The sequence below is a fragment of the Hirundo rustica genome, chromosome 3, assembly GCF_015227805.2.
Source record: "Hirundo rustica isolate bHirRus1 chromosome 3, bHirRus1.pri.v3, whole genome shotgun sequence".
Taxonomy (NCBI): Eukaryota; Metazoa; Chordata; class Aves; order Passeriformes; family Hirundinidae; genus Hirundo; species Hirundo rustica.
The window spans coordinates 49,346,050-49,360,296 of record NC_053452.1 but is presented as its reverse complement, the minus strand read 5'-3'; positions in this window follow the sequence as shown (position 1 = coordinate 49,360,296).

Sequence of the window (14,247 nt, the reverse complement as noted above, 5' to 3'; positions counted from 1 at the left end):
ATTCACTTAGCTCAGTGGAGTCTGGAAGAGAAAATGCCTTGTTTGGATAATGTCAAAGAATTTACATACATTGGACAAGAAACAGATGACTGATGACATTTCATATGCATCAGTTTTACACCAACAAAACAGCTTTTTAAGTGGTGTGCTATATTATAGGCTAAGTTAGTGAGGAAAGATGTACAAAAACTAAACCAAAACAATTTCAAAACAGCCATTTGTTTAAAAAGCCATTGTGTTTAGCACTTTACTATAAGAAAAACAAGAACAGTATTTTGTGTTTTAATTGACAGGATTTTTGCCTCCAGTTTGTAGACCAGGCTGCCCAATAGTCAAATTATGTGTTCTCATGGGTAAAATATGTTTATTCTTTTGCCCTGTAGGATTAACACAAGTTTTAAGCACCATAATTTTATAACATTTACTGTAATAAAAGTTCTGGAATTTGCATGGTCGTGAGTCCTGCATATACTTAACTCAGCCATGCAGGGCCAGATTCAGTAGGGGCATAAGGACAAACTTGAAATATGTGAGTTCTCACTCAGTGAAAAACTTCAGCAAAGGACTCACACATGGAGCCAAGCCCTTTACAGAACAGAACAGATAGGGCAAGCTTTTCTGGATCAAGACACAATTGCCTGATATTTCAAGATGACACTCATTTTGGAGGTGCAATAGCAGAATGGTTGCATCAAAGCATACTGTACCAGGTATCTGATGGCATCACACCACAGAAGAGGTTTGAGGGAGTGGGAGTAGGGACCTTCTAACATTTCTTACAGAAAATCATCTCTGCGGATGTTGGCACAATTTTTCACTTACACAGCCTCTCGTTTTTTGTTCATGGAAGGACTCTGTGTATAAAACCCAGCACATATATCTATGCTGATCTCAAAAAGTTGCAGTTTAGCCATCATACTGCTCCCCTGAAATTTCAAGTCTGACTCCTGAAGAAGAGCCTGGCAGCCATTTCTTTATATAAATAAAGAGAATTTGGTAATTCAGCAGTTCAAAAATCCTGATCTGTGTCTGGCAGAAGATTGTGTGCTTTTTGCAGATGGTCTCCAATATAATGGTAAGATTTTTTTTTTTTTTCCCTCCACATCTTTAAGTACCTCCAACTCATGGATAAAATACAAAACTGATTCCACTCTGCACTTAAAACACTGTTGAAGAGTCTGTTAGTATCTAAAGATCAAGAAGAAGCATTTTCAAGAAGCAGCACAGTGGTATGTGAGAGACAAGCCTTGTTTTCCTCCTGTGAAGCAGTTATGCAGTTGGAAATACCTAGTGAGCTCAGAGTTTAGAGCACTACTGGTAATGTTTTACAATTACACTTGGTGATTGGCTGGAATTTTGAAAATTGATTTAGAATTTTATTAGAACAGAGGGCATCCTTCAGCATATTGGTTGAGCTGCATTTTTTGTGTGGTAAAACTAAAAGAAGTTGTTTACCGTACTCTTTCGTGACACTCATTTCTCTTTCAATTGAAGTGTTGCCAGTTATACAAAGGAAAATACAAAGGAAAAGTGCCACTCTTCATGGAAATTTGCAAAAGTTTGGATGGAAACTGCAAAAGTCACAGGAGAATAAAAGCATGTTAGACTACATTGTAAATAACCCCAAAAGAATTTATCAGAGTTTGATTTCTTTACTGCTGTATTTCAGGAAAAATAGTAGATTTACAGCGTGGTGCAGGTAGCTGAGAAAGAAAATAAGTCTTTGACCTGACAATTCAATTTAATGGGGATTAAGTCCATAAAGATTTATTGGCTTGTAATAATTCTTTATAGGTGTGTTCTGCAAAGCTTTAGCAGTTTTCACTGCTTGATCCTTTTCTTTTGACCAGCTATTCTGAATTAGAAAGGATCTTTTACATTACAATATGTATCTACAGTTACTTTTTAATGCAAGTAGCTTCATTAATCTTCGTATTACTTGTCCCATCTGCTTTGCTTTAATTTGGCTGGCATTTACACAGTGAGTTACAGATCAAAAAGCAGACCAAGTCTGTTCTATGTTGCTTCGCTACTGAGACAAGCAATGTGCTGTGAAACCAGGCTCGGTTCTGAGCTGCCAGTCTGCTCACCCCGGCAAGGTGCAATTTACCCACTCTGTAAGGTCTCATTTTAATTCAGAGAAGACAGAATTTATGCACATGCACAGCATTTCCCCTCCAAAAGGCAAGAAAAGTGTCTACATATTTTGTCTGGCAGAAAACATAAGAGAACAGCTTTGCATAATCACATGGCAGTTTACAGAATGAAGAAATCTCACTCTCAGAGCCCTGTTTTCCTCTCATTCATTTCTTGATTCAGTCCTAATAGATTCAGAGTCCAGGTCATATTTCAATGATTTAAATATTCTTATTTGCAGAAAAACAAGATGCTGTTGTCCTCCATCTCAAAAGAGGACAAAGACAGTAGAGAAGGAGAAAGCCAGGAAAAAAAAAAAAAACAACACCTATTTGCATTGTATGAAGTGAAACAATAGCACAAAAGGAAGGTGCAGTGGAGATGTCACTAGCCACAGTAAGAAAAAAGATTTAGTATGGGGGATGGGGGACATAGTTTGATAGGACTTAGGAACTTTGATCTCTGTGGCATCAAGAATGGGGTTAGGGTCAGTGGTTGAGGGACTGTCAGGCTAGTCTGAGAATGAGATAATGCAGAGGCCCAAGCGTAGCCAGGACACGTCACTTCGGGTCAGATCTGTGTGCACACTGCCCTCTGAAACCTGAGCTTCCCTGCCTAACACATGGCTTTCCCCCAAAGGGCAAGCACCAAAATGTCCTCTCTTCCATGGGTACATGCGAGGTGTTTGCCTGGCACATGGCAGCCCTGTGGGCACAGCACAATCCATGGAAAATAATACCCAGGCTTTTCTACTGTCAGCCCGGGAAAGCTGGATTCCATGAGTGTGGGCTGCCTGGGACAGGACATCCCAGATATCCTTCCCAGACACCATGGGGGATCCATTCTCACCAGACCCATTCTCACAAGACCAAGCATAGGGCAAGAGAGATCCTGCCTCTGAGTGTTTAAGCCAGCCCGTTGTAAAGCTGGAACATAGAAGGAGGGTTACAGCATGTTCATGGAGTTCTGTGAAGTTTGACTTGCTAAAAAGTCATAAAAGTAAAGTGTCTTGCTAAAAGGAGATGATTACTGTTTTGCAGCCTGTAGTGTGCTAGGTTTGATTTCCATCCAATGTCTGGACATTCTACTGGTGGCAAAAACCAGTAGATGTCAGCTACAAACAGGTACAGAGGCAGACCAAGCACTCAGCAGTGGCACAGCTGGGAGCAACCAGAGCTACTTCAGACATACAGAAAGTGCATTAGGGGCACAAAGGGGCAGTGAAAAACATCTGTCCTTCCTCTTCTATACTCTACTCCATCTTAAAGGCCACAGTTATTATGGGGTGTTTTGTTTGTTTGTTTGTTTTTCATTGGTTTTTTTGGGGGGAGGGGGTGGTTTTTTTGTTTGTTTTGTTTTGTTTCACTAAAAAACTTCCACTTGGCTCTGTAGACTGTTGTTGGCAGAGGTTAGAATCACAGATCCAAAAATCCAGGAAAGACTAAAACTACTACACCAGAATCGACAGAGGAATGAAAGATTTTATATCACAGGACTTTACATACCCCATAAAAATTCTACTGTTGGGAACTGGATAAAGATAAGGGAATAAAAATTAGCCACAAGTGCCTAAAGCTATGTTTGTACTCTTCTCTCTTACACCATAAAAATGTGGCATGAGAGAATGTGAGGTTCAGCTACTAATGCAGGAATGAGAAACTTCCCCTTACCTTGTCCTTTCTCTTGGTAGAATGACTTTTACAGCATTTCACCAAAAGCATTAGGAAAAGCAAAGGAATGCATTTCTATTGTTCCAGTGCAAAAGATGAGTTCCCTAGAAGCATATTTCTTAGAGTTGCTTAAATGGCTTTCACATGAACTATTCAGTGTTATAATTTTAAAGGACTTCATTGGTAACTTAGGTTTTTCAAGTTGATTCTTTTTGTCTCCCATATATATATAACTGGCTTAGCACATTGCAGCTGTGATGTAGCAGATGAAAACTGTTTTGATAATTGATGCTCTGAAATACCATATGCATAAGCTGAGATATTTAAGTTCTATTTAGTGTGTTTGTCTGTCTATGTCCATATCTGCTTTCTCCTAAAGACTCTGATTTGTTTACCACAAAGCAACAACAAAAAATCTGGAAACATGGCTAAGATGAGAAGAATGTAGAGCCCCACGGTGCCATTTACAAACTGAAATCAGAGACAAGTCCAGATGAAGTATCCTTCTCTTCTCAGTCTTCTCACTAAACTTAGCATGAGCTGGAGGTGTATTATTGTCCCCCACCTATCTATCAGCACATGTGTGCTGAGTATATCATTCCTACATTCAACACACAGCCAGCACGGGTACAACAGAGCTGGCGCGCAGTGCAGAGCAATTGCAAATCAAGTGCCAGACATTTTATCAGATGAAGTCTCTGCTCAGTGACATTCAGCTAGAGTTTTGTGAGAGGCCAGGAGCTCACCAGCGAGATGCACAGGGCAGAACGCTGTGAGATATCACTCTTGGCAGTCCAGTTAAATACTTTGCTTTCAGACTCAACACGATGCAGTCTCCTCGTTCCATCCTTTTTAACAGGTTCCACCGTACTCATTGCTGCTTTCATACTGCCACCTTGGTAGCAGTCTGGCTGTATGGGGAATAATATGGAAATTAATTCAAATAGAAACTTTCCGAAATGTTGTGCCACCGTCTTTTTTCTTGCCTTGTTGTTGTTGTTGTTGTTGTTGTTGTTGTTGTTGTGGGGCGGGGGGGGGGGGTGTTGGTGGGTTTTTTTGTTTTGGTTTGGTTTGTTGTGGTGGTGGTGGTTTTGTTTGGTTTTGGTTTTGTTTGGTTTGGTTTTTGTGTTTTTTTTTTTAATCAAAAATGGTGCAGACAGTATAGAGGGGACGCCTCTGGACATCTAAATCTAGAGGCTGAGTCATTCAGCCACTTTTAAAAATTCATAATTATGATTGTTGCCCGGAGGAATTTTTAAAAGGCGATGTGGACAGGTAATAGTCACTGAATATCGTACGGAAGAGACTCGCGATTTTCCGTGCGTGGCCCCGGCGCCGCCATTCCCTCCCGGCCGAGCCCGCCAGGGGGCGCTGCGCCCGTGCCTGCTCCCGCCGGGATGGCGGCGCTGCTGGGCCGCCCCTGCCCTCACGGGCCGCGCCTGCCCTTACCAGCGCCCCTGCGCTTAAGGGCCGCTTCCAGCCCTCTCTGCACCCCGCCGGGATGGCGGCACTGCTGGGCGGCCGCCCCTGCCCTCACGGGCCTCCTCCGGCCGTGCCGCAGGCCCCGTCGCCGGCGGGGGCGGGACACGGCCCGGGCAGCCCGCGGGGAGCTCCAGCGCCGAGCTCTGCCCTGCGACCCAACACGGGCCCTCAGTAATTCGCGGCTACAGGGAGAAGTGATGAATTCTCGCTGACCCGGGCTGATTTCCGAGAGGCTGAAGGCAAGGATGGCTGGTTTTTTTCGTCTTTTATTTCTCCTGTAGCAAAACGTGTACTCAGTTTGGAGTAGCGCTATAAATAAAGTAAAAAATTATAACTGGGAGGCACTGGGTCTGCAGAGTAACAAAGCCCCGTGCTTTCATCTGGACCCTGCAGAGCTGTGCCCTGTTCCACTTGAAAGAGAAGGAATGTCTGTGGCCTGGAAGGATTTCGTGCGTCTCTCCGTCCCTCTCCCCGTTTCAACACCGGCTCCCGGTGTGACCACTCCACGGCAAAGCCGAGCCCAGCGCCGCTGGCCCGCGGCTGAGCCCTCGCTGCTGCCACCCCCGGGAATGCAGGCGCTGCCTGTGTCCAGCCGGAGTTGCCTTAAGCCTTGGAGCCCCTGAAGGCTTTTCCGCTTTTTGTTTTCAGGGCTTGCCTGCGGGCCAGCTGGCGGCTTGACTCGGCTGACCTTCCTCCCCCGGCGAGGCTGACAGCGGCGCACGGTATCGATCTCACTGCGGTACGGGAGGTGCGGCCAAAGCGCCGGGAGGCACTCACCTCCTACCCTGTGGCACTGTGAACTTTCAGAAAGTAAAAGTGCTTGTTCAGGAGGCTGATAGAGTAAATCATAAAAAAAAAAAAAAAAAAAAAAAAAAAAAAAAAAAAAAAAAAAAAAAAAACCACCAAACCGCTGTACATTGTGCCTCTTGACATTCACTGTGCTGCGGCTGTGGCTTGTTTTATTGACTCATTACAAGGATATAATGCATTGGGAAGTTAGAAACTTGCAAAGGGAAGTATCTGCTGTCCCATAAATTGTCCCTCTAATTTTGTAAGGCAGGTCATAATGTTCCGAATCAGTTACCAAAAGGTAGGTCTCTAACTAAAAATTACTTGACTGAGGAGCTGAGGAACTTGCTTCAAATTGGAGCACTGAAAATCAGGCCAGTTTGAATTAACTGCTGGTGGAGCCTAGCTCTGAAAACACAGGCTGCCATCACCAGGTACAACGCTCATCTTTTGAAACAAATCCAGGGAGTGAACAAGCTTAAAAATATTCCAGACAACTTCAGGGTGCTCTTCAGTGGTACTGACCCTGCCCGCTCCACTAAGGGGCCTGACAGCACAAGCACCATCACCACTGGATGCTCATCTGCTTGACCCCAGGCAGGTTCTTCAGCTGGGACCAAATCCATACTCTGTGTGTTCTACAGGAGGAAAATGGGGGATTGGGATAACCAAGGGTCGTTTTTTTCCCCTCCAAGTATTCTTACATGGACTAAGTAGGTAACTGTACAAGTAACCAAGATCATAACAGGAGCTGCTTAGATTTTTGGACAGCTGCTTGGCCTTTTTCTCCCATTTATGAATCTGAGACATATTAATTTGATAATTTCTTTCAGCAAAATTTTGAGCTGCAGCATCGAGAGCTGCTGCAAACATTTGTTTTGTTTATTGCTTATTTTTCAAATGTCATCATGCGCCAGAGGTCTGCAGGAGCTCATCACTTCCCAGGGACAAGAAGACTGCAAGAACCTTCTGATGGGGAACAGTCCGTGCAGTCTTCTGCCTACAATAAACTTTTTTTCCCTGTATGTGGGCAAAAAGACAGAATATCACAGAAAGTAAAAAACAGATTGAAGCTCTCATTGTGTTTAAGCTGCAGTATATATTAGGATATGGCATTTGTCTAATGATGAGTCTTATGGCTGAGGTGTTAAAAAAGAATTAGTCCAGGCAATTTAGCCACCAGACAGCTACTGGTATTACCAGAAGCAGGCTGATTGACTTTGCAAGTCTCCAATTACAGCCCGCGCTATAATTGTGCTTCTGCTTCTCCACAGAGCACTACTGAGCCTCCACTTTTGACTCATACCAGATTCCCACTGAAGTCAGCAGGAGCTGTGCTTGAGATGGGGCTTTCACAGGCAGCACTGTTTGTCCGAAAGTAAGCAAGCTGTTCCTGTAAATTGCTTCTCCAAAATGGAGTGTTTTCTCCTATGTATGGTCATAGCTTTAATCAGGCACATAGCTTTTGCTTTGTCCTGACACGGGAGCAAGGTCAGGTTTAAGGCACTGGTGGCCCGGTGTGTCTTCAGACTTGTCCAGCACTGTAAAAGTTTTAACTTTTACAAGTCTCAACTTAAAGGCTAACTCAAGTGTCCATCCAATAATTCAGTATCAAGAATACCCTGCTTGCCTGTAAATCTTATTCTCATTAGTTTTTGCGCAGACAAGTAAAATGTATTTAATTGATTTCATCATCATGATTAAAAGGAGGTAAGTAGATTTATGCAAGAGGAATAAATACTCAGGTTTACTGTGGAAAGCTTACATGGGAAAAAATCTATCTTCATCTCCTACCTTATTACACACTCAGGAAAACTCTAGGTATTGATTGTGGGTGAAGTTGTTAATTACCTGGCCAGCACTACAAGTGAGGAAAGGTACTTGGGAAACAGATTTCCATTTTTGTAGAAAAAGAGGAAACAAAGAATAAAGTGGGGAAAACATGAAGCAGCAAAATTCATAAGACTATAATTGTTCACGTTAAGATGCACAATATGAGAAGATCTTCATATTAGGAAGTTTCTGTAAAGGCTAGCTTTCAGACAAATTGCCCCCATTTTCTTGATAATCACTTTCTAAGCCATAAAAACTGTAAGTCTCCCATCTTTCAAGCAGATCTGTGGAAGTGCAATTCCATGGGATTCTGCACAGCACTACCGGCCTGTTAAAGTTGATCAGAGAGTGGCATAGGGCTGCCATCTCAGCCTGTGTTTGAATGTCCTTCTATTCTCTTATTTCTGGAAGCAATAGGAGCTTCACCCCTTTGGTATTTGTCTGGGAATTACAGAGCATGTGTCAGAAGTACATGGACATTTCTTCATGGACAGTTTTCAGAAATAGGATTATAGCTGTCCTTAAACACCACATTCTACACCACGTTCCACCCTTCCCCATCTCCTGTTTAGTGCTCTGCTACATGACAGCTTTGTGACCTAATGCCATACTAGCATTTTAATCTTGGACTTTTTATTACTGACTCTTAACCTCAAGCTGTTTTTTTGGTTTTGTTTTTTGGGTTTTTTTACGGCCTTGCCTTCCCAAAATTTGCACTATCAAATACTTATAATCACTTGCTGAGGCAGAATGAAGAGTATCACTCAGAAAGTTCTCCATCATTGTGGTGGCTACAACGTGTCACCTGTGGTATTTGAGCATTTGTGTACAGGAAGGATTTCTGTCCCCTAAGAGGGCTGGGACACAAGGAGCTGTCCTGGTTTTGCAGAGTATAACCTGTGTGTTGGCCAACACCACATAAGCCCTTTGGCTTTTTTAAAGTGGTGTTAAGAGTGAGGCACAGCCTGGCCTGGCCTGGTTTCATAGCAAGTTTTGGATCTTGCAGTACCTGGGCCCTGAGCCCACCATAGTCTTGACAAGCTCAATGCCTTCTCTTGCTAATCCTCAGCCATACTCCACAAGTCACTAGGAGAAGCCCTCTCACTGAGCATTTGTTAGCTTGCTTCTGTTGGGAGGGAAACCGAAATTTCAGAAGTCGAGTCATCATTTTTTTCTCTACCTTACTTTTGCAAAATAATCAGGTGATGCTTCCTAATGTGCAATCACTTGCAATTAATCAGGCAGTGGCTGTGTCTGAGAGTGGCTCAGGGACTCCCACCTGGAGCAAGGTTAATCTGTGACCTCTAGGCGCAGTGGGGGTGGCAGGAGCCTTTTCAAGAGATGCGAGTGTCATCTAGTGGTGAAACAAACCCACTCGATCACACCCCAAGGGCCACCACCTGCCCGCTGGTTTCCATACGGAGCACTGGGTGACACCTTTTCTTTCTGCCACACTTGAACAGCCTAATGCAGAATGTGTGGAGTAATGCTTCTTTTAACTTTTATCCTTGTGGGATTTCTTTTATGCAGGCTAATGGAAAATAATATGAGCACATAGTTAACCAGGCAGCAGACACTAATGGCTCTCCAGCTGAGCTTCTTCTGTCTCTGTGATGGGATACAGCAAGGATCTCTCTCCTTGGGAACAGTGACCACCAGCGCCCTAGGAATTGAGTGAGACTTTTACAGGACAGAGGACTGTTTTAAAGCTCTATTTACTTACGTTGTGTGATGTGTCTGTTGGACATTTGTGTTTCAGAGTAAATTTTTTCCGGAACTCCTTTGCCTTCTTTCACACATAAATCGAGCTTTAGTAGAGAACCAGAGCATGAACATAGCGATTCTCTTGTATTTGGTCAAAGAAGAAAGGAGAAACAGCTTCTCACTACCAGAAGTATCACTAGCAGAGGAACATGCAGGGACAAGTGGCTGAGCTGGTGGAGTGGAGAAATACTGGCTGGTTATGTATCATCTTCCTGTTGTGACTTCCTGACAATTCATCACAGTAACTGTAATGGAACAAACCCAGCTCAAGGTGTTATGCAAGTATTCTGAGGGAAAACTGACTTTGAATTTAGTTAGATAGAGCTTATCATGTAAAATTACTGCTAGTCATTGCTCAGTACACGTTTTCAAGTGCAGAACTGGAAGTTCACCTTTTTTTGGAACAAAGAGGAACTCACTATATTTACAGCTGATGCCAAGGACTGAGATTTAAGAAAAATCCCAAGTACTTCCCAGTTGAGTAGGGGTTGGTAGATGAAGAATGCGGATCTACCCAGCCTTGGAGCAGTGGGCAGTGAAAATCTGAGGATCTAGTACCTCTTCTAGGGAGACTAACCTAAGGGCACGCCTTGTTTTTCAAATGGTGCTTCATCTCCCACAATCTCCTGCTAAAGCAGGCCTTGGGCAGTCACACCACGCAGGTTTCGTGATCCTGAGGGTGAATGCACAGGTGAAAGCGAACCAACTGACAAAAAGCCTGGTAAGAAGCTCTGAACCCCTCGGCAAAGCGGCCAGCTGGCTGTGGGACACGGCACTGGGCAGGGCCCGCACCACACCGGTAGGCAGGGGCTCTTGGCAAGCCCAGGGTGCGAAGCATATGGGTCTTTCCCCTTTGTCGCTCTGCGCCCGGAGCCACCGAGGGAAGGAAGGGGCTCGAGAGCCTCTGGCGCTCTGCCAGCCCGGCAGCTTCCAGTTCCCCTTCCCAGGAAAGCGCGCCCGGCGGCGCTCACGCTCCCGCTTTGCCTCGTCAGCCCGCCTGCGTCAGCGCTAATGCCGAGCTCAGCTGCTCATCATCCCGGCTGGTAACGTCGCGGGAGGAATTAGGCAAGGCATGCTGGTAGGAGGGAGAGAGAGCGCTTGAGGGAGAGTAATCACAGGCAGAGCGATGGGAAATAAATCAGATCAGGAAAAAACAACCTTCAAACGGGCTATTCTCAGGCTAGAAGGGAGTGTATTTTTAGGAGATGGGGCTGTTTCAGTCCCGGCTGGGGAGCCACGGGGTAGCAGCAGGTATCCCTGGGATTTCAGCAGGGTTTGCTTCAAGGCTGAAATGAGGGAGTTGCCGCAGGGCATTTGGCATTCAGCTGAGTTGCGGAAACGCTAAATGGGTGGGCTGAGAGGCTGGGTTGTCTCCTTGTCCACAGATGAGAGGTGGCAAGAGGCGGGGGAGGGCTCACAGATGCTGCCGCTTCTGCATGGGCGCTGTGCAGGATTCCCCTCTTCAGAGAAAAGCGGAAAGGTTTTTGTTCGCACGGCTTTTGCCTGAGATTTGGAGCAGTCTTTCCCCATTAATACAGTGCTAATAAGAGGAGGCCGTGCCACAGTCTGATGAAACCCAGGGAGGTCTCCTGGCGGGGCAAGCAGCGCTATTCACTGCACAGCAGCCAGCTGGGGGCCATTTCCCGGTATCTCCCTCGACAGCAGACAGAGCAGAGTGCTCTGTCAAAAGAAGACATACGTTTAATCAGTTCCTGTGGTGCTGTAAAATTCAAATTTAGTTTGAATGTTTTAAATACACCTTGGCATTTTAACCACTGTTAAGAGTAGAGCAGTGTTATACTTCTTCTGGTTATTTCCTTACAGACTGTATCTCTTTCCACTGAAATTTAGTAAACATTTTGACAGCACTGTGGCAAGGTCAAGGATGTTTTGCAGAATCTTTATCTGTGTAACCTAAAAGGCCCTGGAAATAGAACAGATTGTGCTCTGAACTTGGGGAAAAAGGTAAAATAGCTCATCCCCATCTGTTCTGCTCTTTGTATGTGGCAGTAAATTCAGGGTGACTCCAGATACCATGTGGCATTTGGAAATTCTTCCTTTCAGGAAAGGGAATGAAATCTTGAAATCGGAGAACAAAGTCTAACAAATTCTCTGGAGATATGATCAAAAACAATGCAATAGAAAAAAAACCAGAAAATTTGAAAATGGAGTGATTAGCACCAAATGGACTGAGATGAAATGAGGGGCAGTGAAAAGGACCAAAACTTGCCAAAATTACTGCAATTCACATAATGAAATTGGGGAAGAAATGTAAACAAAAAGTGAGGAGAGAAACAAAAGAAATTAAACATTAAAGATAAAAAAGGGAAAAATCCAAAAACAAGTGAAAACAATAAAAGTGAATGGGATGACAAGACGTGCAGGGAAATGGCCCGAAGCTTGCCTGATTGTAATTGCAAGATTTCATTCCCTTTCCTGAAAGGAAATTCTTCCTTTTTCCAAAAGCTTCATGGCATCTGGAGTTGCAGTCCCTGGATTGTCTGGTTTTGTGTACCATGTAGCTGTTTGGTTCTCCCAAAAGCCACTAAGTGACCCTCGCAGGAATGTTGTCTATCCAGAGCACCAGCCTGGGCTGACCACAGAGACACAGACAAGAATTCTTGGCTTAGAAAGCTGCCTTCCATGGACACCAGAGAAGAAACAAGTATCACAGTGCAGAATGAGCTTTTTTTTTTTTTTTAAATGAGTATTGTGTCATGACTAGCACATCTGGAGCCAAATACTGTAATTATTTATGCCCATCTGTTGCTCTTTTATTTTGTGCATGTGAATTATTTTGGACATACATTCTCCATATCTCCAAATGTTCTGCAAAGTTCAGCAGTAAATGATTATTTAACAATCAAAAAATTGCTTTCTCAGACATTTTATTTTCCTTTCACCTCTTGCTAACTGGCCTCCAGGAGAAACACCATTAGAGTGATGCTGGAATCAAAAGCTTTAGCTAAGATTTTCACAGTAATCGAGGGAGAGTTTTCAAGGGAAAGATGTCTGCATAACTGGCCTCAAAAGGTAAACCCAAAAAGGAGACACCTTTGTGATTGAATTCTTGACCAGTGGTTACATTTGAACGTTCAATTGCGATGATGGCAAAGCCTCCCTCAAAATTATTTTTTTGCTTGACACCCAAGTTAAATTGCATTTATTTATACATTCTTCCACAAAAGTTATTCCATACTCTGTCTTTCCTTTTGAAACACATCTAGGCTAGGCAGGCATTGATTGCTAACAAGCTCAAGAGGAAAAGGCAAGTTAAAAAAATATGTCAAGGGCTGATAGTTTAGGTAGAAAGCACTTCATGGCCCCTGAGTGAGGATCATAAGCCATCACCACTCAGCTAACTCATAAATCACCAGATCAGAACAAGTCACTTGTAAAAATAATAAAAATAAAATTCACCACTGTGAATTTCCCACTGTTTGTTAGTCCTCTATAATTGATTATGCACTGCAAAACTTTTCACTGAGCAGTGTTGATCTTGGGTTTTCAGTAGAGTTTAAGGAGCAAAAACATTGGTTGGTGACAAAAATGGAAAGAAAGTTATGTTCATCAGAAACACCCTTTGTACTAGTGCCACCCTCAGCTCCTGCTTTTGGACTCCAGCTGTCCGGTGTTTCTGCTGCCCCTGGGATCTGGGAGCAGGAGACTGTCCCCAGGATAACTATCCTCCTCGAACAGCAAAAGTCTTTCAAATTATACAATGAGGTCTAGAAATAATCACATCAGCTTAGCACTAACAGGCTTAACACTTAAACTCTGTGTTGTTTGTCCTTATTTTACTTCAATTTTTGTTTGGAAAATCAAAAGCCACTATAATCTTTCAGCTGAGCTTCACTTTATTATTGCATTGTAGGAGGTCTTCTGAAATGCATCCTCATTTCATCCCCACCTAGATTTACCTTTTTCTTCATTCTGCCCAAAGGAAGAGCTTTTAGCTTTTTAGCTCTCTCAGTGCATACATGTGCAGCATAGCTTTTGATGCAATTGGAGAGGATCTTGCCTCTCTACAGGTATTTCTGCAAGAATTACCAATACTTCTTTCATTGGAGCTGAGTTTTTCCCCAAGGGCTTTGCTCATTGCAGTTGCAATAACTGGATGCAAATGCAGGATCAGGGAGTAAGGCCCTTTGTTTTCAGTCAGACTCCACAGGGTTATCCAGAGACTTAATTCACCATATAACAATCCAGTTCCCTTCCATGAATTCAGCACATGCAGGTGCTTCTAGAGAAGCTGTCACCAGCAGCTCACAGAGGGAGCAGGCTCTGGTGCTGCAGGGGAGGATTTCAGGGCAGGCTGGTCCAAATACCGAGAGTCAGTTCAGGCCTAATGGTGACCTTACCTCTTCTCAGTACAAAGCTGGGGCCCATTAGGCTCAGAAGGGACTCTTGTGTAAATACTTCCTTAGTTCCATGTTCTGCTCTGCTCTGCTTCTCATGTGCTGTGCCCCATACAGTGATGTGCCAGCCAGGACGGAGAACCCCTGTAGGACCTCTGTCCTCACCTTACCTCAGGAAAGCTTAGTCCTTGAACAAGTTAGGGCAATCCATGGAA